This window comes from Anas acuta, chromosome 4 (genome assembly GCF_963932015.1).
Source record: "Anas acuta chromosome 4, bAnaAcu1.1, whole genome shotgun sequence".
NCBI lineage: Eukaryota > Metazoa > Chordata > Aves > Anseriformes > Anatidae > Anas > Anas acuta.
In genome coordinates, this window is record NC_088982.1 from 59797195 (window position 1) to 59821574 (window position 24380).

Here is a 24380-nt window from a genome sequence, read left to right on the forward strand (position 1 = left end):
GAGTACAAAATTGTGCTGAGCATTGTAGTACTATTGTTAGTAATATTGGTTTGGCAATCTATTTGCATTACCAAAAGGAAAAGCATATCTTTGTGTTCATTATTGGTTAAGTTTGAAAGAGAATATCCTGGAGAGCTGATTTTCTAGTAGTTCAGAACTGCTGATTGGAACTTATCACTGCAGCTTCACAGGAATTAGCAAAGGTTGGACCACAAAACATGAGTGAGTGGCATACAAGATATTCTGCTGTGCTGCGGTGAACTGCCAACAGTGTCACATGTGTTGATTTTTAATAAGAATTAGAGTGTTTGCCAAGATGTTAGAAGGTTGTATGTTGAAGAGAGAATGTTATAGTGCAAAAGGCGCTTTATACCATTTCTACATCCATTTTGACAACAGTAATTGGGAAAAAAAAATCTGTAAATTATGTAACAGCTTTTAATGAGACTGGCCATTAGCAGCTGAATTTTACCCACTTCTTATGGATCTAGTCTTCTGCTCTGTTGTCTGTTGTAACTCTGTGTAAAGGAGAAACTAGATGGTATCCTAATCTCAGGGGCTGTGCCAGTGCAGCCCTTGTGGATGAAATGCTTCTCTCTACACCAGGAGCACAAATGAAGCCCTGGTTAGGTATAATGAGATGGCTTGCCCTGTTACATTTCCTTGCAGAAGCCTTAAAATCCCCTGTCTTGACCAGTCTACTCTGGTTGCCAACACCACGTAGCACTGACACTAATTTTGTGCTGCAGCTATCCTGAACCCAAGTGCTGCTATAGTACTTGGGGATTTGGGGAATGGTGGAGAAGGCAGTAAGCTGATGCTGAGACTCCTTAGCATGCCGGGTAGCTGCTCAGCACATCTGTTGTCAGACTGTGCCTGAGATGTATAGAAACAAAAATCACTTGATCATGAAGTTGATGTAAAAACCTCCATGTGAAAAAGAGACTCACGCTCCTTTTGTCTAAGATGCATAATGCATGTTTAGGAAATGTTAAAGTCCCTTGGTATACTTTTAATTAACATTTTTATAGAGGCATAGGATAAATTCAAGAACCCTTTAATATATAAACTCTTTTTTAAATACCACTTAAGATTTTTATGAGAGATCCAATTTAATGAGAAATTGCTTTATAAAAGCTGCAAACCAAAACAATCTTGCCACCTGAGAGCTGAAATCTAACACTTTATTTGTAACAATCAAGCTGTATCAGGGCAGCGTTCTGCCAGACGTTTTAAGCTTCTTAAAGATTATTTGCAGTTATTTCTCATGCAAAGCATAAATTCTTATGATTAAACACATTTTGAATAGCTTGCTAACATTTGTTTGTGAATACTGTTTGCTTATTTTGGGGATAGCATAGCTGGAGCATTCCTTGTGTTTCAAACACCTGTGGGCAGCACAACTGTTCAGGAGGTAGCTCGTTTGATTCTGTTTTAAAGCAGGTGTTCCTCTGATGTTTACTCTCAGTTGCTCAAACTTATGTGTGGCAGTGGCTGCTAATCACCAGGATTGAGGAAACACAAAAAGACTCATGAAACTATGATTTTGGTTGATTGGAACCAGCAAACATGGCTTTGAATTTGCAGTGAGTGGGAATATTTGTGCATTCCTGCATAAGCTGTAGAGGTAAGTTTTGTGCAGGAAATCTAATTATGGAATATTTATATCAAGAGTAGCTATTGTGAAAATTCCACTGCTTTTTTACAATAACATAGTCTTACTAGGAATGTGTCCAATCCTTATATACCAATTTAAAATTGCACTTTTAAGGAGGAGAAAACATAAAAAATAATGTCACTAGCAAAGCAAAGCTCTGGATTTATATTAATGCATTAAACATCAAACGTGACACTGTTTTTAAATTAATATGACTAGATTGAGATTAATTGGAAAGAGAAAATAGAATAACAACGTTGATCTCTTGAGAACACAAGGCTGACATTTAATACAGCTTCTAAGTAAGACAAATCAGTGTGTTTTTTTTATATCATGCATGCTCTGTAACCATTAATATACTTGAAAAATGGAAAACCCTGTGGCTGCAAGACTTTGACACTTCTTTAAGTTTACCCGTATTAAGACCTCTCCTTCCTTCTTTCATCCTCACCATCTCTCCCTCCATCCCTAGCAGCTTTAGGAATGTGTATTCCTTGTGTTTGTTTTATTCAGCTTCACCATACCTTTGCTAGTCCAGGAAAAAATATAATTTTTGCTTCTGAACTGAGATTAAGAAATAACAAATGATTAATTCTGTTGGCAGGTCTCGCCTGCAGACAAATTTGACTATGGGTATGTCGTTCATTTCAACATGCGTTTTAGTTGTTACTGGTAGTGCTGTAATCCAAAACAGAGCCTTATGTTTTAGATGTATGTTTCAAAAGACCATAATAGTCTCTGGATTTCTTGCTTCTAAGTCTGTGGCATTAACTATTGGACAATATTCCTTTCTTACTAACATACTGCGGATGCTGTTTCATTTCTAAAATGGAATATTCCTCATTATCTTAGCAACAGCTTTTGCCAAAGACTTATTTTTCCCTGCCTGATAAAGCCAGTATGAAATTGCAAATGATAAAAGAAATGGGAAGGAGAGCCCAGAAATAAATGGGGTAGAAAAAACTCTCTTAACCCATTCAGTTATTGAATTTAGGAACAGAAATTTGTAACACTAGACTGTTGTGTCTCCTTTAGTTTATTTTTTTCTGTGATACATACTTTTAGAGAATTAAATTCGTAAGAAATTTATTGTACTTTATCTTCAACTTCAGTTTTATGTAGATGATTTTTTTATTTTTTTAGAAAAGGATAGAATAGCTTAGCTGGAAAGGATCTACAAAGATGATCAAGTCAAGCTGCCACTCTTCAGGGCTATCCAAAAGTTAAAGCATATTACTGAGGGCATTATCTGAATGTCTCTTGAATGCTGACAGGCATGGTGTCATTGATAAAACTGAAAAGTTTTATCAACTATTAATATTGAAGTGAATATTTCAATAACTTAATAGCATTACGAATTATTGCTGTCTAAGAAACATAGTTGAGAAACATCCTAAGGCTGAGCAAACATGAATAACAGGGACAAAAATAAATAAATAAATAAACAAATAGCAAGTCAGTGGCATTTTACACAGCTGTGTTTTGCCACAGGTGTTACAGAACCTCTCAATTCTGTAAAGAGTCTTATCTGGAGCAGTGCTCCCTGCTGCGTGAAAGAAACTTGAAGCGTTCATGTGTGAGCATTCATGACACGTTTTTTTCACTGTGTGCCATTCCTCTACTATAGATGCTCTACATGATACTGTTACAGGTGAATATACATAAGAATTGAATGCCAATTCTGTTTTATTCTCTCATGTTTCTCCTGTCATGAGGACTATACAGAAAGGTGAACTTGTACACCTAATGTTACTCCTCAAAGAAATTTTCCTGTGTTTCAGTGTCTGCAGGAACTGAGTCAACTCAGTTTTATCAATTTTCTGTTGGCACATATGCTAAGATGCATATTTACTGGGGAAAACCATGTAATGTAACTATTTGTGCTTAATACTTATGAGCACATGTAGTATGCAATTGTATGCAGGTGTATGTACTACAACCGTTATATAATGATACACATATGTATATCTATAAATATGCATTCGTACCCCATTTTCATCTGTCTTGTTAGGTGATTCTGTAAAATCACAGTAAATTTCTATACTCTTAGTAGAGCCTTGAGTTATTTCAGCAGGTGTTTTAGCCTTTTTGTTGATAGAAGTGCACATAGGGCAGGATCTTAATCTTAATGCCTATTGAATAGAATGGAGCATAATAACGCCACGGTCCAGCTCAAAACTTTTATTTGGTCATATAAACATAAATATAAAATAACACAATGCATGTTTTTTTTTTTTTGTTATAACGCATAGGAGTTTTTTTTTTGTGTGTGTTTGTTTGTTTGTTTCCCCTAATGATTGTATGCCAATATTAATGAATTACGTAGTTTGTGGAGGTTCAAGCTGCATTTTACTATTATCTTCATGCAACTGAAAAAAAAAAAAAGAAGTGAATAAAACAAGAAAACATGCAAAGCAGTCAGTTTTCAAGTAATGCCAAAAATCAGGCAGTTCAAGTACTCGTGACTCTTTACCTCTCTCTGAATATGTGTATATATATATATATATGCAGATATATCAAAAGACCAAAGCTGATTGATGGCGTATTGAATGCAATTGGTATTTTTTAATGTATAGCTAGTTCCATGTATATACATACTTACTCCAAATAAGAAATGATTCATTTTGACTAATGTGTTCTGTCCAAAACAGGTACTAAGAACATAGTAATAGAAACTTCAAAATGCTAGAAAACAATTCTGTAACGTCTGTGAAAAAAACATTGTTAAATTAAAGAAACAAAAACCATGGCTGAAAGCATGTATTTTATTGTATCCGTGTGCAAGACCTACCTGGGAGGGTAGGTTAGAACATAATAATGTTCCTGCTCAAGGATTCAGTGATACTCAGAAGGGCAAGCAGCCCTTGAAACAAAGTGAGAACTTCCATCTGAACTAGAGCAACAGAATTGTATTTTAGAGACCAGTACTTAGAAACATAATAAAGAGTTCAGTACAACTTTTCTGATGATACTGGTGATGTCATTTCTAACTAGTATGTTCGATTTACTTCTCTGCAAATCTAAAAGATTTTGGAATTTTGGGAAGAGCTCAGGAAGCAGTCACAAGCAAGGATTTGAGCTCATCAAATAAGGAGATACCAGAAGTTGTTTTGATTTATGAAACAAAATTACTTTTAGTTTCATGAGAGAAAGGTATATAGCAAAAGATGGTTCTTGAGTCTAGGGTAAAAAAATGGAAAGAGATTTAAGATTCCAAAGCTTAGACTAAACTGATTCAAATTAGAAACAAGTTGATTGCATTTAATTGAAAATAACACGTCTGCAAGTATGAAGGTGTTTCCATTACTTTTCAGATCACTGAATTTTTCAAATAGCTACTGTATGTGGGATGCAAAAATTAAGGCAAGTGATTTTATGTGGCATAGTTTTTGCAGAAGGTCAGACCAAGTGATCTTTCAGTGGCTTTTTAACACAGAATATAACGCCTAATGAGATGCTTATTATGATACGATGTATTCATTTTATGATATATTTCCAGCTTCTCAGAAAAAGAAACTATAAAATATGTTGTTCTTTATTATTAAAATAATAAATACAGTCTTAATTATTGTAAATTTTGTCATCCCTTATTCATTGTCATTTTGGCCAGTAGTTAATTGAGAAGAACAGATTGATGTTAGTAATATATGCATAGCTGATGCAGATATTTTAAGAAAATGGAATAGAAAGTAGAAAGTTTTCCTGTTAGAAAACGAATAGTAAGTATTACACCCTATATGATTTTAATTGATTGTTTTTCATGTAAAATCAAATATCTCAAAAGTACTGCATAGAGGTTCACTTGGGGAGATGGAAAAGTATTTTAATTGTGTTATCTTGAAACATATATTATCTTAGAGGTCTAAAAAATATTGTGTGTGTATACTTTTGTCATATCATTCAATATGCTCTGAGTCAGATACCTAGTATGTTAAATGTCAATGTTAATCCTTTTCTCCTTCTCTGGTTGATTTATCAAGATTTGGAATTTGTTTTCAGCAGGAGATTTACCTTCCTACCTATATTCAGAGAATTATTAGGGGAGATAAAGTCACATGGGGGTGCGTTTCATAGTTGCTGATATACAAATGTTTTGCTAAGTAACAGAACTATATCCTATCTAAGAAAAATTGGCAGAAATTGTATGGATGCTTTAGGATTAACAATTACTTTGCATTTATTTATGAGCAATTAGCTATATCCTTAACTTCAGCAACAATATTCTTTTCCTTGCAGTGTTTAATTATGGCATCTGGTTTTCCTTTTTTGCTTATGCTTGAAACTCTTGTCACACAGCAAGTATTTTTAGCTACTATAGATTAGTTCTTTTCAGTGTTGAAGTGTTTATTAACATTTTTTATGGGTTGTCCATTGGAAAAGATGGAATTCTACAATAGATAGTTGATGCTGCAGATGCTGTGAAATTCACAGTATGGCTTTAGCATATGGAATAATTATATGAAGCAAATATAATCTCAAACTTTCTGTACAGAAAATGATATTTATTTTTCTCACTCCAAATCATATGCAGCTTTCATCCAAGTGAACACACAAGTAAGCTGTTTAATTTGTTGTGTGATTTGGTACCCAAGTAGAGAATTATTGCTGCTGAGACACTGGATAAGAAATTTTATTCCAATTTAGTCAAATTCTGCAGAAATTCAGGAGAACATATTGTCATATTGTTCACATTTATACTAAGGAAGTTAAGAGTTTCTCAGGTTACTAATGGACATTCAACACTGTAATTGGATTCTATATGTGTATTCATAAATGCATTTCCTGTGTAGTAGGATAGTATACGTATATGCGTTCCTATATGTAAATAGGAAGAGGAAGAACTTTCATAAGAAAATAGTTGATAGAATTGGACATAACTAAATGTAGATTCGTATTCCTAATGTTAATCATCCAGCCTTTGTCTTAGGTTCTTTGGTACAAGGAAAAAATATGCACAAGGAATGCATTTTAATACAATTCAGATAGTTCTATGGCAAGTGTGCTTAGAGGGAAGGGACCAAGAAGCATTTCTCTATATAGAAAAATTAATTATTGTTATGAGTTACAGATTAGAGTGGGAGGCATAATGAACAGTGCTTGATCTTTTCATAGAAAAAATGAAAATGTTTGTTCAGAACTGAATATCTGTGCTATATGGTGTACATCTCTCCAACAAGAAATAAAGTTAGAGCAGTTTTGAAGTTAAGTAAATTGGCAGCAACTTGAAATTCAGTATCTCAGTCCAAGGATACTGCTAAATGACATAGCAAATCCTTTAATACTGTATTGAAGATCTGATCAAGGCCGTGAACTGACCTGTTTTCTGGTACTGAAAGCAGTTTCTTCTGAACTATATTTGAAAGTGAAATGGATTGACCTATAATGCTGATACTTAAACTACAGTTACAGCTATTGGATTACCATATGTTTCACGGACAGCAGTGAAAAGAATGTATTGTGTTAGGGCACAATTTCCTTTTTATGTGGAATTCTTCATTTTAAAAAAGTACTTGGTGTCAGTAATGGCACAAGCATATCTGGTATTAAATTGTCTCCGGCCTTTAAAGAGCGAGGAAGTCAAAAGAAATATATTTAATGTTGCCAGTACTAGGTAGAGGTTAGATTGTAGTAGGTCGTTTCTAAAAAGTGACAAAAATATAACCCAATTGCAAACTGCATGTAGAACTATTATCATAGGTAAATAAATCATATAATGTAATGCAGTTATTCAATAATAACTGTATGTCTAAATGAAATTCTGCAAACGTGTTGTCATAGGCAGTGTCAGCCAATTCCAAATATTTCTTGCTTTTTAGAGACATTCTTAGCTGATAAGATAGCATTACCTTGTCAAAGAAGTCTACAATTTTAGTCGTGTATATACTCTGAAATCCTCCTTAGATCTTAGGAAGAACATTGCTTCAAATGGCCGTAAGTCAACTGAAAGAAAGAAGTTTGTAACATGGGTGCTCTGGATAACCCACTGGAATAGCCCTTCTTTTTTTTTTCTCCACCAAAGATACAGAAGTAATTTGCTTGCTTGTATTAGTCATATAAATTTGCCAGTTAAGGTTAAATGACAGAATATGAATGAATGTAAATTACAATGTTTAAAACAAACAAAAATTAAATAAGTTTAAAACAAACTACATTTTCTAATGATGTCAACAGATACAAGGAAGAAGTATGATGAGAAATTTGGGAGTGGGATGAAATGGTTTAGAAAGGAAGTGAATAATTACAACAAAAATAAGGGATATGGGAACTACATGGGTGTATAAAAGAAGCTGATATTTTTTTGAGAAAGAGGGAAGGTAAGAAGGAAGAGAATATATCAAAGAGTTTATTAAAAAAAAAAAAAAAGCATAAAAATATCATTTAATGTTTTATGGCAATACTGAGGATTTCCAGAACTTCTAGAGAAATAGGAGAGGTTCAGGGATGTTTCAGCAGGTTTAAAATAAGTTATAAGAAGTTTCTGAGGGCTTTGGAAAGGGAGAATGGTGTGGATTGAATTAGACCACCTTGACTATATTTGAATAGGAAGTCATTCCTTCACATAAATATCATTTCTATTCATGTTATCCATGGGCTGGACCTTTCCTGAAAGCAAACTGAGCCCTGTCTCAGCAAGGCAGAGACTTTCAGTGGCACTATAAAGCAGGTATACTAGCCAAGAGGAAATTTAAGGATTGGAGGTTATGCAAAACAAATTGGCAAGTAATAGAGTGAGAGTGGTGAGAAGGTGGGAAGAAAATACTTTTACAACATGGCTGAGAGCTGAGTTGTATTCCCCTATTACAAACTAGGCACTTCTACTATAGAGCATACCAAGTAGAGAGATGTGAATTTGAATCAGCTTTTGTGAGCCAGGGCATCACAGAAAAGCTGTTCTCGTGGGGGTAGCAAAGACTGTATTTGTGATTTTTAATTCTGTTTAAAAAGGTTTTGCTGGAAGTCTCCATTTGCTTATTGTGCTTATAACACTGTGATAGGTTTGTAATTTACTTCTTATTGTTTCTAAACTTCCATTTTAAACGTTTGTCAGGGTTTTGACTGTGCATTGTTAACAGTAATCAGAAAAAAAAAAATTGTTGTCAAGAGCTCTTTTGTTGAACTGGACCGAATACATTAATATTGAATTATTTGGTAGAAGGGACCAAAATTTAGGATTAGTGAATTTATGCTTAAGTTGAGAAGAAAACTCTCTGTAATACTGCCTGTTCAGTTATTCCCAGGAATCATTTCTGATTTATGAATAAAAATGAGCAGTTTTATATGTCAATTCTTTCTTCAAATTCAGTCTGACAATTTATAATCTTGTTGTGAATTGCTTGAAAGAGTATCATATGACTATATCAGATTACTGAAGCAAAACTACTCAGTATTAATTTAAATGTGGGGAAAACAGCATTAATGCCAATATTAGTCTTTTTTTTTTTTTTTTTTTTTTTTGCTTTGAGAATTTTTTAAACATATGTAGCTATACATACATATATACCTATATGGTACAATGTAAGAGAAATAATTTCTTTGGTTCTCTGAGTGAGAATGGATTATACCAAATGATTAGGAAGTACTAGTTGTTTGACTCTAGATCATTAGTGGGTATTTTCAGTCCTAAATCACGCACAAAAAGTATTTTGTGTAAAAAAAAAAAAAAAAAAAAAAAAAAAAGGTATGGCTGAGTTTTGATGCAGTCACAAAATTGCAAACAGGGAAGGGGGTTGAGTGGAGTTGTAACCAGTGTAAGTAGAAGAAAAATAAAAATTCATAGGTGAAGGTTATTTTTAGAAAAGGTGAGTGATTTTGAATGTGTCGAGTAAAATAACTAGCTGATTAATTGTTCTGAAAACTTTTGAAACTAAAGGGAAGGTTTTTTTTGTTTGTTTGTTTGTTTTTCCTGCTTAAATAAATAGATTAGAAACACATATAATGGAATAACACCTCAAAGTTAGTTAACTGTGGTTGCATGGGTATACAAATATGTGAGATAACACTATTAAATATAAGGCATAGAATCATAGAATATCCTGAGTTGGAAGGGACCCTTAAGGATCATCAAGTCCAACTCTTGACACCGCACAGGTCTACCCAAAAGTTCAGACCATGTGACTAAGTGCACAGTCCAATCTCTTGTTAAATTCAGTCAGGCTCGGTGCAGTGACCACTTCCCTGGGGAGCCTGTTTCAGTGTGCAACCACTCTCTCTGTGAAGAACCCCCTCCTTATGTCAAGCCTAAACTTCCCCTGCCTCAGCTTAACCCCGTTCCCGCGGGTCCTGTCGCTGGTGTTAATGGAGAAAAGCTCTCCTGCCTCTCGACACCCCCTTACAAGGAAGTTGTAGACTGCGATGAGGTCTCCCCTCAGCCTCCTCTTCTCCAGGCTGAACAGGCCCAGTGCCCTCAGCCGTTCCTCGTACGTCTTCCCCTCCAGGCCTTTCACCATCTTCGTAGCCCTCCTCTGGACACTCTCCAACAGTTTCATGTCCTTTTTATACTGTGGTGCCCAGAACTGCATACCTTACTTCTTCTGGAATTCTTAGTTAAAAAAAAATAATAAGAATTTTGATTTTTAATATTCAGTTTCAATAAAATGCCAACTTGTTACTGGAAAAAAAAATATTGCATTTACCATCTTGTATCCTATCTTTTAAGTGTTATGCCCTTTCAGAAGGTAGAATGTTCTAATTGACATAAGACTTGGTTTCGTAGTTGAGAGAGGATGGGGGGAGCCCTGATAGCACTGCATTCCATACTTAGTCCATCAACCTTATATGAGCTGATCCTTGATCAAAGACCAGTTCATTGCATGATAAACAGCAGCACCAAAATATATGTATGTGACATCTGATCTTTCACTCTGATCTATTTTTTATCTTTTTATCTTTCTTTTTAATCTGAGCTATGAGTAAGCACAGGGCTTCATTTCTGTTAATGTTAGGAAATATGTAATGAGTTCATTCCCCAGAAATGTTTAAGATCTGGGTCTTTGGGGAGAGATGCAAAGTCAAATTTCTCTTGAGATTCAAAAACCACAGTGAATACACATAGAATAATACTCAGTTCTTACATTATATTTTTATGAATGAAAACACAGCTCCTCAAACTATCCAAATATGGTTGTCCCCATGTGGAAGAGCTCTATGGCAATTTTCAGTTGTTATATATATATATATAGATATATCTATATATGTAGATATATACATGTAGATATATATAGATATATCTATATATGTAGATATATCTACGTTTTATAGATATATATATATATCTATATATAGATATATCTATATAGATCACAGAATCTCTAGGTTGGAAGAGACCTCAAGATCATCGAGTCCAACCTCTAACCTAACACTAACAGTACCCACTAAACCATATCCCTAAGTTCTGCATCTAAACGTCTTTTGAAGACTTCCAGGGATGGTGACTCCACCACCTCCCTGGGCAGCCCGTTCCAGTGCCTAACAACCCTTTCAGTAAAGAAATTCTTCCTAACATCTAACCTAAAACTCCCCTGGCGTAACTTTAGCCCATTCCCCCTCGTCCTGTCACCAGGCACATGGGAGAACAGGCCAACCCCCACCTCGCTACAGCCTCCTTTAATGTACTTATACAGAGCAATAAGGTCACCCCTGAGCCTCCTCTTCTCTAGGCTGAACAAGCCCAGCTCCTTCAGCCGCTCCTCATAGGACTTGCTCTCCAGGCCCCTCACCAGCTTCGTTGCCCTTCTTTGGACCCGCTCAAGCACCTCTATGTCCTTCTTGTAGCGAGGGGCCCAAAATTGAACACAGTACTCGAGGTGCGGCCTCACCAGAGCCGAGTACAGGGGGACGATCACCTCCCTAGCCCTGCTGGTCACAGTGTTTCTGATACAAGCCAGGATGCCGTTGGCCTTCTTGGCCACCTGAGCACACTGCTGGCTCATATTCAGCCGACTGTCCACCATCACTCCCAGGTCCTTCTCTGCCTGGCAGCTCTCCAACCATTCCTCTCCCAGCCTCTACCATAGTATTTTGGATGCTTAGGATTCCTCTGTATACTCTTATTTTAGTCATGTTTGTCAGGTCACTGAAGAAAGGGAATTAGATTCTGGCTTTATGGGTGTAAGAGAGAATTTCGAGGTTCTGAGCTGACGGGGTTCTTAAACTCATATTTAGACTTTCTCCTCTTTTGTAGCAAAAGGGGAGAATTAAGTGTAAAAGGGCTTAAAAGATTACATCTTATCCCATTCAGAACTCCTATGGTACTTGACGTGGGATCTTCTATAGTACTAAAAAATTGACCTTGAAGATGAGTAAAGCCATTTGAATTAACTTGTAATCATGCAGTAATTTTAGAGTTTTATTCTACAGCTACAGGAAACAGGAGGAAAAGAAGCAAAGTATGTTTTTTGTCAGACAGTGAATACAAATGAGAAAGTTCTGAGAAAGTGGATAAAAAAAAAAAAGTATGTTGAGATTTGAGGTAACTAAGAGTCATCCACTAATTCTGATTTTGGTTATTGTAAAGAGATACAGGTCTTGATTGTTTCATAAAGTTTTCTCGTCTTATTTTCAGATTCCTGGTTTCAGAGGTTGAAAAAAGCATGTAGTCAAATGTGTTGTTGAAGCTGTTCCCCACACGAAGTCTGTCATAACTTAACAGCTCAATAAATCATAGGCAAATAAATATTCTAATTTAGTGGCTACTTGAATTCACTCTGATTATGTAATTAGATGTAATGACACAAACTGTCATGCTGAAATGTTCAATAATCTGAGGATGAGGTGAAAAACACAACAATTTACAAGATAATATGTAGACATAAGGCTGCAGGATGAATGGTTCCTGATTACTGTACTTTGGATTTTCTTGGCATTGTGTATTGCAGTTGGAACACTTAACATTCTGTTTAAAACCCTACATGTAAGATGCCATAGAGATTTTTTATAACAGTATAGATAGTCTTGAGACATATGTAAGATTCCCAGTGAAATTCTTTACCAGGAAGTGTTGAGGGCAAATTGGCCTTATGGTTCCTAATTGCAAATAAGAATCCTGAGCATAGGGGAGACCTGTAAGCTGTGGCTTCTTAGGTCCCTTTTCATTAAATTGTAGTATAAAAGACCACATTCGATTTTTTGCAAAGTGCTATAGAGGATCATATTGTGCCCAGCTTATTTCATATAGTCTTGCATCTAATTGTTACAGTTTTGTCTTGGATAACAGCTTCTTATTCATCTTGGATCTAAAAATCCTTTTACGATGGAGTGTAAAATAAGGATGATATTGCTTATGTGCTTAACTCACTTGCTAATACAAAGTTTAATTAAAAACAAACAAACAAAAAAAAAAACAGAAATGTAAGCCTGCTTATGCAGTAAGCATTATTCATAACTTATTCTATCAGTTGTGTTTACTGAGGGATTAAAACACTTGTGGAGTCCTTGCTTCGATAATTTTGCATTGAAGTTGTAATGTTTTCCTATGTCTGCCGGAGGTATAATGGTCATTCACTTTGTGTGAAGTCTGTCAGGCGTAACAAGTTTTGTGGGTGGTGATATTTTACACAGAGTTTTTTCAAATGTCCAAATGGTTAAAAGGTAACTAATAGTGGGTAATGCTGGAGTTGGGAGAATAACTATAAAAATAATAATAAAAAAAAGTTTATTTTTTTCATTTTGCTCACAAAGGAGAGATGTTTATTGTGGCTAACAGTGATGTCTAGGAGAACGTCTATTTAAATTCCAGGCATCTCTGTCAGACACCCATCCTTCCTCTACCCCACCCTGTTAATGACAGTAGGTCATGAATTATTTATTATACAGTGCTTTTTCTGTTTTTACCTACTTTCACTGTATTAAATGAATTTGTGCTCACTTGGCTTCTTGTAATTCTCTAGGATGAAGCCTAGAAAACAAATCTTGCAGGTGTTTTTATACTCAGTGGTCATAGATTTTGCTGGCAGTTACTCCTGCCTGGCAAGATGCAGTGATTTATTTCTCTTACAAATCTTTGCTATAGATTATACCCAGACTTAACTTTAGTCAGTCTCATAGTTCAAAATAAATGGTAGCAATCAACATTCAGATTAGGCCAGTAGAGAACAAGAGTTCAAGAATCCAGACCCCTACAAGTTTCAACCACACAAGGTGTACCTTTTGCTGATCCCAAGCTTCTCAGGATCAATGTTTTCCAGGCAACTGACACAGTATACCTACTACTTTAAGCATGGCCCTACTAGCATGAAAAGAACGTTGGAGAGTAGAATGAAAGACTATGCCATAAGGATCTTGCTGCTAGCACACATTTTATCCTCTTTTGAGTAGTTTTAAAGATGTTTGAAACAAGCTAGTCAGTAAGGCAAGAACTGGGGAATATCATGTCACAAAATAACATATTTTATTTTTTTAATGTTATTAGGAATTTCAAATTGGAATCGCTAACTTTTTTTTTTTTTTTTTTTTTTTTCCCTCTGGCAAATAATGATTAGGTCAAGAGTATGAACAGGTTATTAAAAAGGAAAAACATACCATCAGGCAGGTTCATTGGAAGAGCCTAAGATGAGCTATTAGACATGAGATGTAAATTTATTCTCCAGTTCAGATGTATCTTATTAGCACAAGTTACTGAGTGTAAGAATAATTTACTGATGAGAGTACTGCTCTATTTTCCCTATTATTATGCTTTATAAAAGATGCACCCCTATTGTATTCTAACTTGAAGTTCTTTAGAAGTTCTTGGCAGCCATATAGGTTACTTCTACCTTGCAGTGGCCTAAATAAAGGATTTGACAAATAACAAAACCAATTAGCATAGGCACGTAATTGTCCATTTGGATTAATTTCTCTGTAGCTCAATTTATTTGCTACTGGCTTTATTAGAAACAAATAGTGAGTGTGGTTTTATAGAGAAGTCAATACGAAACACAGCTGAAAACAAACAGGTTTTAAAAAAAAAAAAAAGGCATTGAAGATACAACTAATTGTTTGAAAAATCACTTTCGACAGAATAGTTAAAGCAAAGAGGTGATGTTGTAAACTCAGGTCTCAGGTTTGGTAAACATTTTGCATCAATGTCAAGTCATGTCATTTCCTTACATGGAATTATACAGAACTGGGACCATACCTTGTACCTTGCAAGGCTAGAAATAGGTATTCATAACTGTAACTTAGAAAAATATTCCTTTATTGCAGTAAATGTGTTTTACACTATTAAAACGTGTGGGGAAATAGTTTCAGAAATAGCCACAAATATCTTTTAGGAAGAAGAGACTGTTGAGGACATGCAAGTCTCAGCAGAGTAAGAACTCTGTGATGTCTTCATTTTAAAAGTTTGTACAAGGTAGACTTCAGTACCTAACATGATAATGTTCAGTGTGGTCATGTGTGCAGCTTTTAATTAAAACTTGTTTTATGATAATTATACAGTGGAAGTCTGGTCTAAATTAAAACATCAATTTTTCTATTACTGTGCATAATCCCCTTGAATGAAAAGTTATACAATAACAAAGATTTTATTTTGTCTGAGGATATGGACTAAAATGCTCTTCGTATTAGAAATGTCAATTAAAGAAAAAAAGAAGTTACGGAAGTGTCAAAGTCTTTGCATGTGACCTCTATGGATCAGCTGCTTCCTTCCAGCCTCATTTTTTCCATCATCAGAATGGTTGTTTCATAAAACATACAAAGGTTTTCTCTGTAAAAATAAGAGAACACGTGGGCAGTCTTAGCCTAGAACTTGAAGTTTGAAAAAGGACAAAGAAACCAATATCCAGTTGTAGTCTTTTAACAGGAGAAAATGGAAAAGAGTTAAATAACTTTTCCAGAAAAGCTATGATTTTTGGCACTTATTTCTAAAACAGTTATTTTCATTTGACTTTGAACCTTAAAAGTGATTAAAAAAAAAAGAGGATGATATATCAATATGATACAACCTGTCCAGTGTCCTGTTGTATCTCCAGCAAGGTTAGGAAAGTAGCAATAACCAAAAGGCAGTCATTCAAAAAACGTATTTGAAATATTGCTTTTCTACAAACCCTTTCCATGGCTCTCTTCTTTTTTGTCCTTGATAAGATTCAAAGCATTGCTTTTTGTTCATAAGTATTTCAGTATAGTCAATTTGAACCTTTTTAGAGCAGCATGAGAGAAATCACATTTTGATGCACTGAAACTTCAAGTGTCAGCCACTGGAAATAAAGCAGCACTGGTGATGTTGAAGCTGTGGAACTTTCTACTTGGGTGTACTCAATGGAGCTTAACATCAAAACATTCAGACCTAGTTGTTAAAGTTGTCTTATAGTTAAATGTCTAAGTTAATATAATGTAGGAAGAAAATAAATTTAGAGCTAATTTAGTTTTTGCATAATATTTTGGAATTCTTTATATAGAATATAGTCTTAATGTAATGAAATGCTAGTATCTTTCATTTTGGATTTATTTGCTGGTGTGGTGGGAAATTTGGGAAATTGTCAATATGTGAGTGTTGATATATTCTTGAAATAATATTCTGTTGAAATATTCTTGAATAATATTTTAGAAGTGTATATCATCCTTAGTGGTGTGCTATTCCTAAATATGCCATGTAGTGACATCTTTATTTCAGCTTATTTTTATATTTGATTAATATGAAATGAAAAAAACAGTGATTATAATTTTTCTTTGTGGGAAAGTGATTTTCTTGAATGATACTTGTATAAAGAAGCTAAAGGTAAATGGTTTAACCTCAAAATCAGTAGAAACTTACCCATTAAAATGGTTTCTGTAGTTGCCCCTCAGTGAAAATGCACTGCCAGAGAGTAGAGGAACCCCATTTAGTACTGTGTTGTCTGAAGTTTATATTCATAATTTAATGAGAGAAATAAAAAATATAACAATAGAGCTGAAACATATGTATTAGGTGGGATACTTAAGTGTCCAGGCAGAGGCAAAAACATACACATTGAGTTTTGTCTCTTTTTCTTAAATTCAATTGAGAAACAGCTCACACTGTGTAACAATAGCAAACTTCATATTTAGGAAAAATGCAATTCCAATTCAGTTTATAATGATGTTTGAGAAGAAGCTCCTGTTATTAACCATGTCAGCCTGATTGCTTTTCTGACTGCAGTTTTCAATTAGGCATAATCTGTTCTATTCATGTGTGAAAGGAGGGGAGGTAGGGGAAGAGTTTTTTGTTAGCAAATCAAGAATTTGAATAAATACTTAAAAGAAAACAGTATATTATAGCTGTATGAAAGTTATTTTCTAGATTTAAATAAATGTAACTACCTTGATTAAAGGTGTCTTTTCTGAAAAGCTGTCCATCCCCAAATGCTTGAGAATTCTATTTTTGTTAGATAGATTTTTACTATCTTACTATATGACTGCTTTAAAACTAAGAACTATTTGCCCTCGCTTATACTTTAATAATGAACATTTAATACAGCATAAACTGTCTAAAGATAGTCTTATTTTTCAGAAGGATGTTTTCCTACTTTTGAACAATTCAGTTAATTTAATGGGCTATGAAATAAAAATATATTTGATTATTAAAAAAAAGTTGCAGTGCATTTCAGTTGTTTTCATAGCATCTGCCCCTTCCCCTTAACTCTTTAGTGCTTTGACAGAATAATGGGAAGACTGGAATCTGGGGAAATAAGGGAAAGACCTACCTCTTTTGTTCTGAATCCCCAGTTGTGTATAGGTCTCCTTATAAAGAAACAAGTATATATGTATTTTATGTGTGTTTTTTTTTTATTTTTATTATTTTTGTTTGTTTACAACATATTTCGTATTTCCTTTCATGGACTTGCCTCAGGTAGGTGCACTCTGCCTGACTCTCAAAGCTTCATGATCTGTATGGCATTCTGCTCTTGGGAGGAGTAGGTACAGGAAAACCATAGAGGGGTGTTCTGCCAGAACAGTGATTTGATTATTGCAATTTATTGCTTATAGAGTACAGTTCTTTTATGTTCTCTACCAGATCAGAAATAACTACAGTGACAGAAGCTGTATCTTTTCTTCTAATTTACTGCACAAGAGCTGCTCCTCTTCTGTTTTTGTAAAAGTCCTTGTGACCTTCCAGATGTGCTCTGCTAAAACATTAGGTAAAACCTGAAAGGGTCCATTACAAAGTGGGAACACAGAACAAAATCTCTGGTCTTCATTGCAGTCTACTTCAAATGTAAAATGCTAGTTAAAATAGAAGGAAGGACAAATTGTTAAGACTAGATACCATTTAAAAAAAAAAATCATACTATATGGAGAGGGGACTTTCAGTTCAGCAAAACCACATCTATTAATTACTGGCTGAATTAAATAAATGTTCTTTTTGCTTGTTAGTAAGCACTTTGCCTTGTCTGCCTCAGCTTTTGGAGCTTCTTGCATCATGGTATTTTACAGATTAGTAATATTGGCAGGCTTCAACTTCATTCCTTTTTGTTATTTCAGGTACCTTCTTACTTTCTCTCGTTTTCTGACCTATGTAGCCTTATGTAATATTTTTAACCTTTTGTTAGCCATGAGTGACCTTGTGTACTGTAGTTATATTTTGACATGAACTGCACATTGGAATGCCAGTTAAAAGCTGATTTTCTGCACTGTTAACTAGTTAGCACATTCTGGACCAGGCAGCAGCAGAAACTCTGCAGGTTCCTGGCAGGGATCATGTATTGATGTCAGTTTGCCTTGAACCTTCAACATTGTTCCAACTTCCATTGCCTATTCCTAGTTTTGAAGGCATTTTCACTCCTCTTATTTAGGCAAGCTCTAGTTTCTCATTGGGATGCTGCTGTTAAGTTTTCCCTTAGTGGCTCCTCAGCCTCTCTGAACTCTCGTTCCACCATTCCAGCAATTTCCAGCAATGATGAATTTGAATTCATCAGGAAGATGAATTGTAAATTAAAACACAAAAATACAAATACAAAATTAAAACACAAAAAGGTTACAAATTCCTGTCTTTAGGCAATTTGGTGCAGTTTTCTAGTTTATCCTTGAAACTTGCAGTTGGTCTTTAATCTATTCCTATGCCTGACTTTTTAAAATCCAAACCCTGTATTTAAATATAGGAGTAGGATTAATGTGCACAGCAGGTAATTGATCATTCAGCTCTGTAACGGGCAAACATGGCCACTTAAAAGTGAATGCACAATCATAAATTACACATTCAATTTTGATTCCTTAGGTCGATTTCATGAAAATAGTTCAAGTGAAAAGAAGTGTTTAATTTATGCTATTAACATTATCTTAAGCAAGAATAGGTGGAATGATGCCACAGCTGCACTGTGTAGGAAGCTTAGCTTTTAGGTTAATTTCAAAATCAAAACTTCTAATAGTTAGAGTAACATTTTGTGATAAAGCTTCTGTCTTTGCTTTTAACGCACTTTCAGGGAACATTGATACCACATTTAAAAAAAAAAAATAATATATATATAAATCAGAATTTTTCTTTATGAACTATGATCTTCTCATTTGGTATATTATTTATTCAGAATTTTGATTGTTTATGTGAGAAAGAGGGATACTAATCATGCTGCTGTGGTCTCAGGAGTAGGAATTAAATAATTCATCTCTTGTTACTTTCTGTTACTTTCCGTGGATGGCAGGCGTTCTTAAGAATGGATGATTTTTTTTGTTTTGTTTGTTTCTGAAGAACAGTAATTCTTATGCCCCACTGCCAATAGTGCTGATGCTCAACGCACTTTTCATAATCAAAAATACTAGTAATTAGACATTCTATAATGCATGATAACTGCTGTTGGCCTAAAAAAATAATTTTCTGAGTAGGTCACCAGAGGTATCCAAACCAGCTATTAATATAGCTGATTTGACTGTCATGTAAAATGGGTTCAAAATGACTAGAACATGTTGCATATTAAAATGTTCAACTGGCAGCAACAAGTTTGGCCGTATGAGGTGTTTTGTGTTTTTCTTGTAACAATTGTCACAAATTATGGTTTGTTCACATCTCTATATATTTGTCATGATCCTAAGTCATACTCTACAAAAGTCCACGTCAATGAATTAGTTCAGTCTTGCCCTAAAAGGCACATGTATGATTTTGGAGTCAGAAGACTTGAGCAGTGCTGAAAATTAAATAAATCTTGGTCGCTCTTTTACAACATGTTTGGTTTGCAAATGAAATTCTGAAAAACAAAAGCTGTACAGTTACAGACTGCAGAGATTTGTCTTCCTCAACTACCTCATTATAGTTCTGTTTGGCTGACTTGAAAATATTATTTACCACATATTTTCTTGGCCAGGAAATCTTAAAAATCAATCAAAAGTTGTTTTTGAAAAAAACATTTTTTAAAATGCTGAAGTGAGTTTGTGTCCATATTTTCTGAACTGCTGTACTCAGAAGTTATTATTTCTTCCCACTATATAAGTGAAAAATGGAACGTGTTTGATGAATGAATTTAGGAAATGTTGTTATGCTTCAGCGAATAGAATAGCTTTTTTTTTTTTTTTGGCATTTGTAAATAGGAATTGCAAGAATATATTGTTTATTGTTTATGTGTGTACAGGCAGAATCTATTCTAAGGAACTTGGTTTTGATCTAACAATAAGTTGCACTGAATAGCCAATTCCAACTGCTTTATCATGGGCAGGAATTGGAATCCAGCTAATTCATTTTTTTGACAAGTTTGTGTTTTTTTTTTGTTTTTTTTTTTTGTCATTCTGAAGCTCTTTGATAGCTTGCTTCTACCAAACAAAAACAACAACAATAAAAACCTCAATATGATTTTGCATGATTTGTGTAAATGACAAAAAATGGTCTTAAGGTGCCTACAATTGTAAGTTTCATTCGGTGGTTAATAAACTAACTAATAAACTACTTGTCTTTAGGTTTCATACAGTTCTGTGTACTTTCAGTGAAACAAATGATTAGGAACAATGTAGTCAACTTACTAAAAGATTTAGATTAGATCTTTTTAAAGAATGCATCTCTCTTCTTTGGAAGATGTCTAATGAGGCAAAATTCTGAATTCTGGACTGTGGAATGTAATTTTAATTCTTCCCTCAGCTCTGGACAAAAAGACTGTCTTTTTAGAACCTTAATACTTGAAGGGAATCCAACACTGTGAAATGTTCCTGTGCTCAACTTTTGCATTATAAAATCTGCAGTGACTGTCTTGAACAGGTTAGCAGAGTCTAGAATTAATTTTTTTAGATGCTGTAAATGAACTCATATTGGTGCGAGCAAACAAAATGTAGTTCTCTAAAACTGGGAATTAAAAAATTCTAAATGTATTTGGACGAATGTCTCACCTGTATATTCCTTGTCTAATTTTTCCATAGTGGAATCATATATTAGGATTTGTATAGTTCATTACATCTGTGTAGACATAACTAGTTTCATGAATAAACTTCTGTTTCATGCCTCAAAACCCTCTGAAATATGAGACAGTATTTTCTACCTAGACCCACCAAATGCACTTCAGATGTTTTTTAATAATGTGTTGAATAAGCATGTTTCAAAGCCTAGTTATTTTGCACATGATATTGTATGAACTACAAAGGAATTTGTAGCTTCATAATCCAAAGCTTTACTGGGTTTGACTGCTGTTGGGTTCAGATCTGCAACTACATGTTTAGGTCATTTATTGTTCTGTAAAGGTCTATATTACCTTTCTCTTTTTACCTCCTTTCCGCTGCCTCCCCACCACCAAAAAAAAGGTTATGAAATCTCTAGCAACCTGATTTGTGACCCTAGGCTTTTGGAAACCAGAGATTTAAGTGGTAGAAGTATAGTCTTGCATTAAAAAAATAAATAAATAAAATCAGATCCTTTTTGCTACAACTTTGAACAGAACAGTTACATAAAATTTTTGTAAAGGAGAAAATCTGAAAATAATTGGGATTATATAAAATAACCTGTTAGAGTTTTGGTAATTGTGCTGTTAATCTGAAGCTTACATCTGTGAGTGAGTATTCATGTTTTTGCATATATTCAAAATGTTAACAGTATGAAAATGAAAGATGGGTTGATACAGTCTTAAAAATATAGGATAAAGAGGTTTTAGAGAGATGTCAGGCTGAGTATTAAGGAAAATTAAATGTTATGATTAAATGTGACATTTGAATATATTTAGATGATAGAATCGTTAAGACCTTAATTCTGGTCTTTTATAGTACTATTCACTAGCACCGTAATTATGATTGTGGTATTTCTGCAGATTATATTAATGCAACTGGGGGAAAAAAATGTCTTTTACTCCCTCTTACGTTTTGGGAATATTTTCTGTAAGCTGTTTCATTACTATTCTGTGTCTACTGTAGAAACACTTCTGAGAGTCACTGCCTTGTTTGGCTCCGACAAGCTGCTTTTTTTTCTAAAGGTTTAGCAAAACATTACATGTCAGGGCTACAACATGCTTTATAAAACCTATAATTTTTTTTTTTTATTGATGAGGTTGTCCATAATAGAGAATGTATTTTAAGTCCACCATACATATTTTTAGGAGCATCATTCCTTAAAGTGTTAACAAAGGATGATATATTTCATTGTATAAACAGCTTATATTTAATTCAAGTTATAATCATTAGTTCATAGAAATAATTTCCTTTGACTTTAAAGCAACATAACCAAAAATTTAAATATTTTGTTTAACATAAAAAAATAACAACTTCATGTAAAAAATAGTCATGTTTTAAAGACTTGAGCAGTTTGATCAAATTTGGAATGCATAATTGAGCTCCCTGTAGTATTTTTTACTCAAATAACTTTATAAGGAAACAATACAGGAAATAGTAAAGGAGATGGTCAGCTGCCTGCAGGACTGTAAAAGATATTGAAGAGAAATACTGAGATTTCATCTGAGAGATCTCAAAATATTTGATTTGAGTCCATAAAATTAGTGAATAAAACGTGACAGTTGAAAGTAAAACTAATTAATACCTGTGAAGAATGATTAAAAAGAATAGGATATTACTAGTCAGCAATTGTAAGGAAACAAGAGGCAATATTAGCGTACCTTCTGTCCACTGTTTGCATCTTAATTATTTTGGGGTTCTCACAATAAAAACTGTTTTCAGATCAGTGCTAAAAGTTAAGCAAAGTAGCAGTCGCTTAATTGCCATGTCACAGAAAGTGTTTTGATAGATAAAGTGTAATAGGGAAACAAAACAGTATAATGTAACAGTCTTAACCACTCTGACAGTAAAATAATATAATTAAGGATGTCAAAGTTAGAAAATATCAGAAATAAGACTAACTTTATCTTGTATTGCATCTCAACCCTTGCATTTATGTGTATTTCACATAAGTATGTGTATTTCAGTAAGTAGGTAGTGTTTCCATAGAAACTCTTTTCCTATCATTTGATAGGATGAACAAAGTTCAAAGAGTAAATGCTAATTAATATATATATATATTTTCTTTTCATTAGTGTGTGCATGACCTCATTCTTCATTCATTACTAAGTATTAAATCATGCTCATGCTCTAAAGACAGAATTCTTATTTTGCTCTTTTTTACCTAACGGTAATATGAAGCTACCTGAAAGCCTTCACAATCTTTAATTTATTTGTATACTGTCATGAAAGGTGGTATCTCCATTTCCATCCTTACTCCCATAGTAGGTGACCAAGGGCTCATATGATTTTAAGGCTAAATATTCCACTTCAGTGAATATTTACAGATGATTATCATTATGTAAAATCTATTCAAGCATAGCACCTTTGGCTTCAATTGCAGAAAGCTCTGAGCATTTCTGTACATTAGATCCCATAGTCTAATTCAACTCTGCCTTGTGTAGTTCATTGAAATATACCAGTTTTCGTGTCAGACATCGCAAATGTTTCTCCCTGCAGATTCATTAAGGTACTTTGGTCAGTTTCTTCTGCTGCATTGCAGAAATAAAAGGACCAAAAGTAACAAAAAATTCAATATTTGCTGCAGCCCAGAAACCATTTTAAACTGCTTTTGTGGTAACTAAGGTAACCTGGTCTTCCAAGAAGCTGCATTTATATTTATCAGTTTTCAGGATGTAGTTTTCTGTGTGTTTATTTTTAATATGTTTTTTCAAATTATTATCTAGAAGTACACCAATGAAGAAGAGGCTTAAGTTTTTTCAGTGCATGATGTAGGTGGTATGACATACATGTATCAGTCATAGATGAGTCATTTGACTTGGAAGAAATTAAGCTGACAGTGGTAAAGAAACAGTTGCTGAACTACTTAATGCACCTTGATCTTTGTTTTGAAGTTTTGCTTTGATGTATATTCAGGCCTGTGGGAAATGTTGCCAGCTTATGCTAATAGTAGCTTTTCCTGTAACTTGAATCACACATTGAATCACCGAGTTATTTAGGAGGGAGATTTTCTTGTCCAACCTCGTGCTCAGAGCAGGTCCAATTAGATCCAACTATGAAGGCCTTGACCTATCAAGTTTAAAATATCCCTAAGGACTGAAATTCCACAATCTTCCAGTATTTGACCGCTGTCGTAATTTTTTCCTTACACCTAATCACAATTTCTTGTGTGCATTTTGCATACAGATATACTACCTGTAGTCCCTTGTCTTAGCTTTGTCAGACCCTCAGAAGAGTCTGGCTTGTTTTCCACCAACATCTGTAAATTACCCATGTTGGGTCTGGTGGTACAGGAAAGATTCTGATGTGCTGGAGAAGCCACTGAAGGGGCTGCCAGCATGGTTAGGGGTAGGACTGCATGCTGAGTGAGGAGAGATAAAGGGACCAGGATTTTGTTCAGGCTGGAGAATGTACAGCTCGGCTTCCAGCTGCCATCTTTCTTCCT

The 24380-nt window shown here is 34.4% G+C and overlaps 1 protein-coding gene across 14 annotated transcripts in view; it reads left to right on the top strand.

Annotated features, from left to right (window-relative positions):
* The window catches only part of SGCZ (sarcoglycan zeta), a 444923-nt gene that overhangs the window by 142459 nt on the left and 278084 nt on the right, over positions 1–24380 (top strand). Inside the window, exon 1 of one of the 14 annotated variants that reach the window (XM_068681538.1) lies at positions 1478–1627. The exons of the other annotated variants lie outside the window; for them this stretch is intronic. The gene's annotated coding sequence lies outside the window, so the exon portion shown is untranslated. Of the gene's footprint in view, positions 1–1477; positions 1628–24380 lie in introns of those variants that run through there. 14 annotated transcript variants of the gene reach the window in all.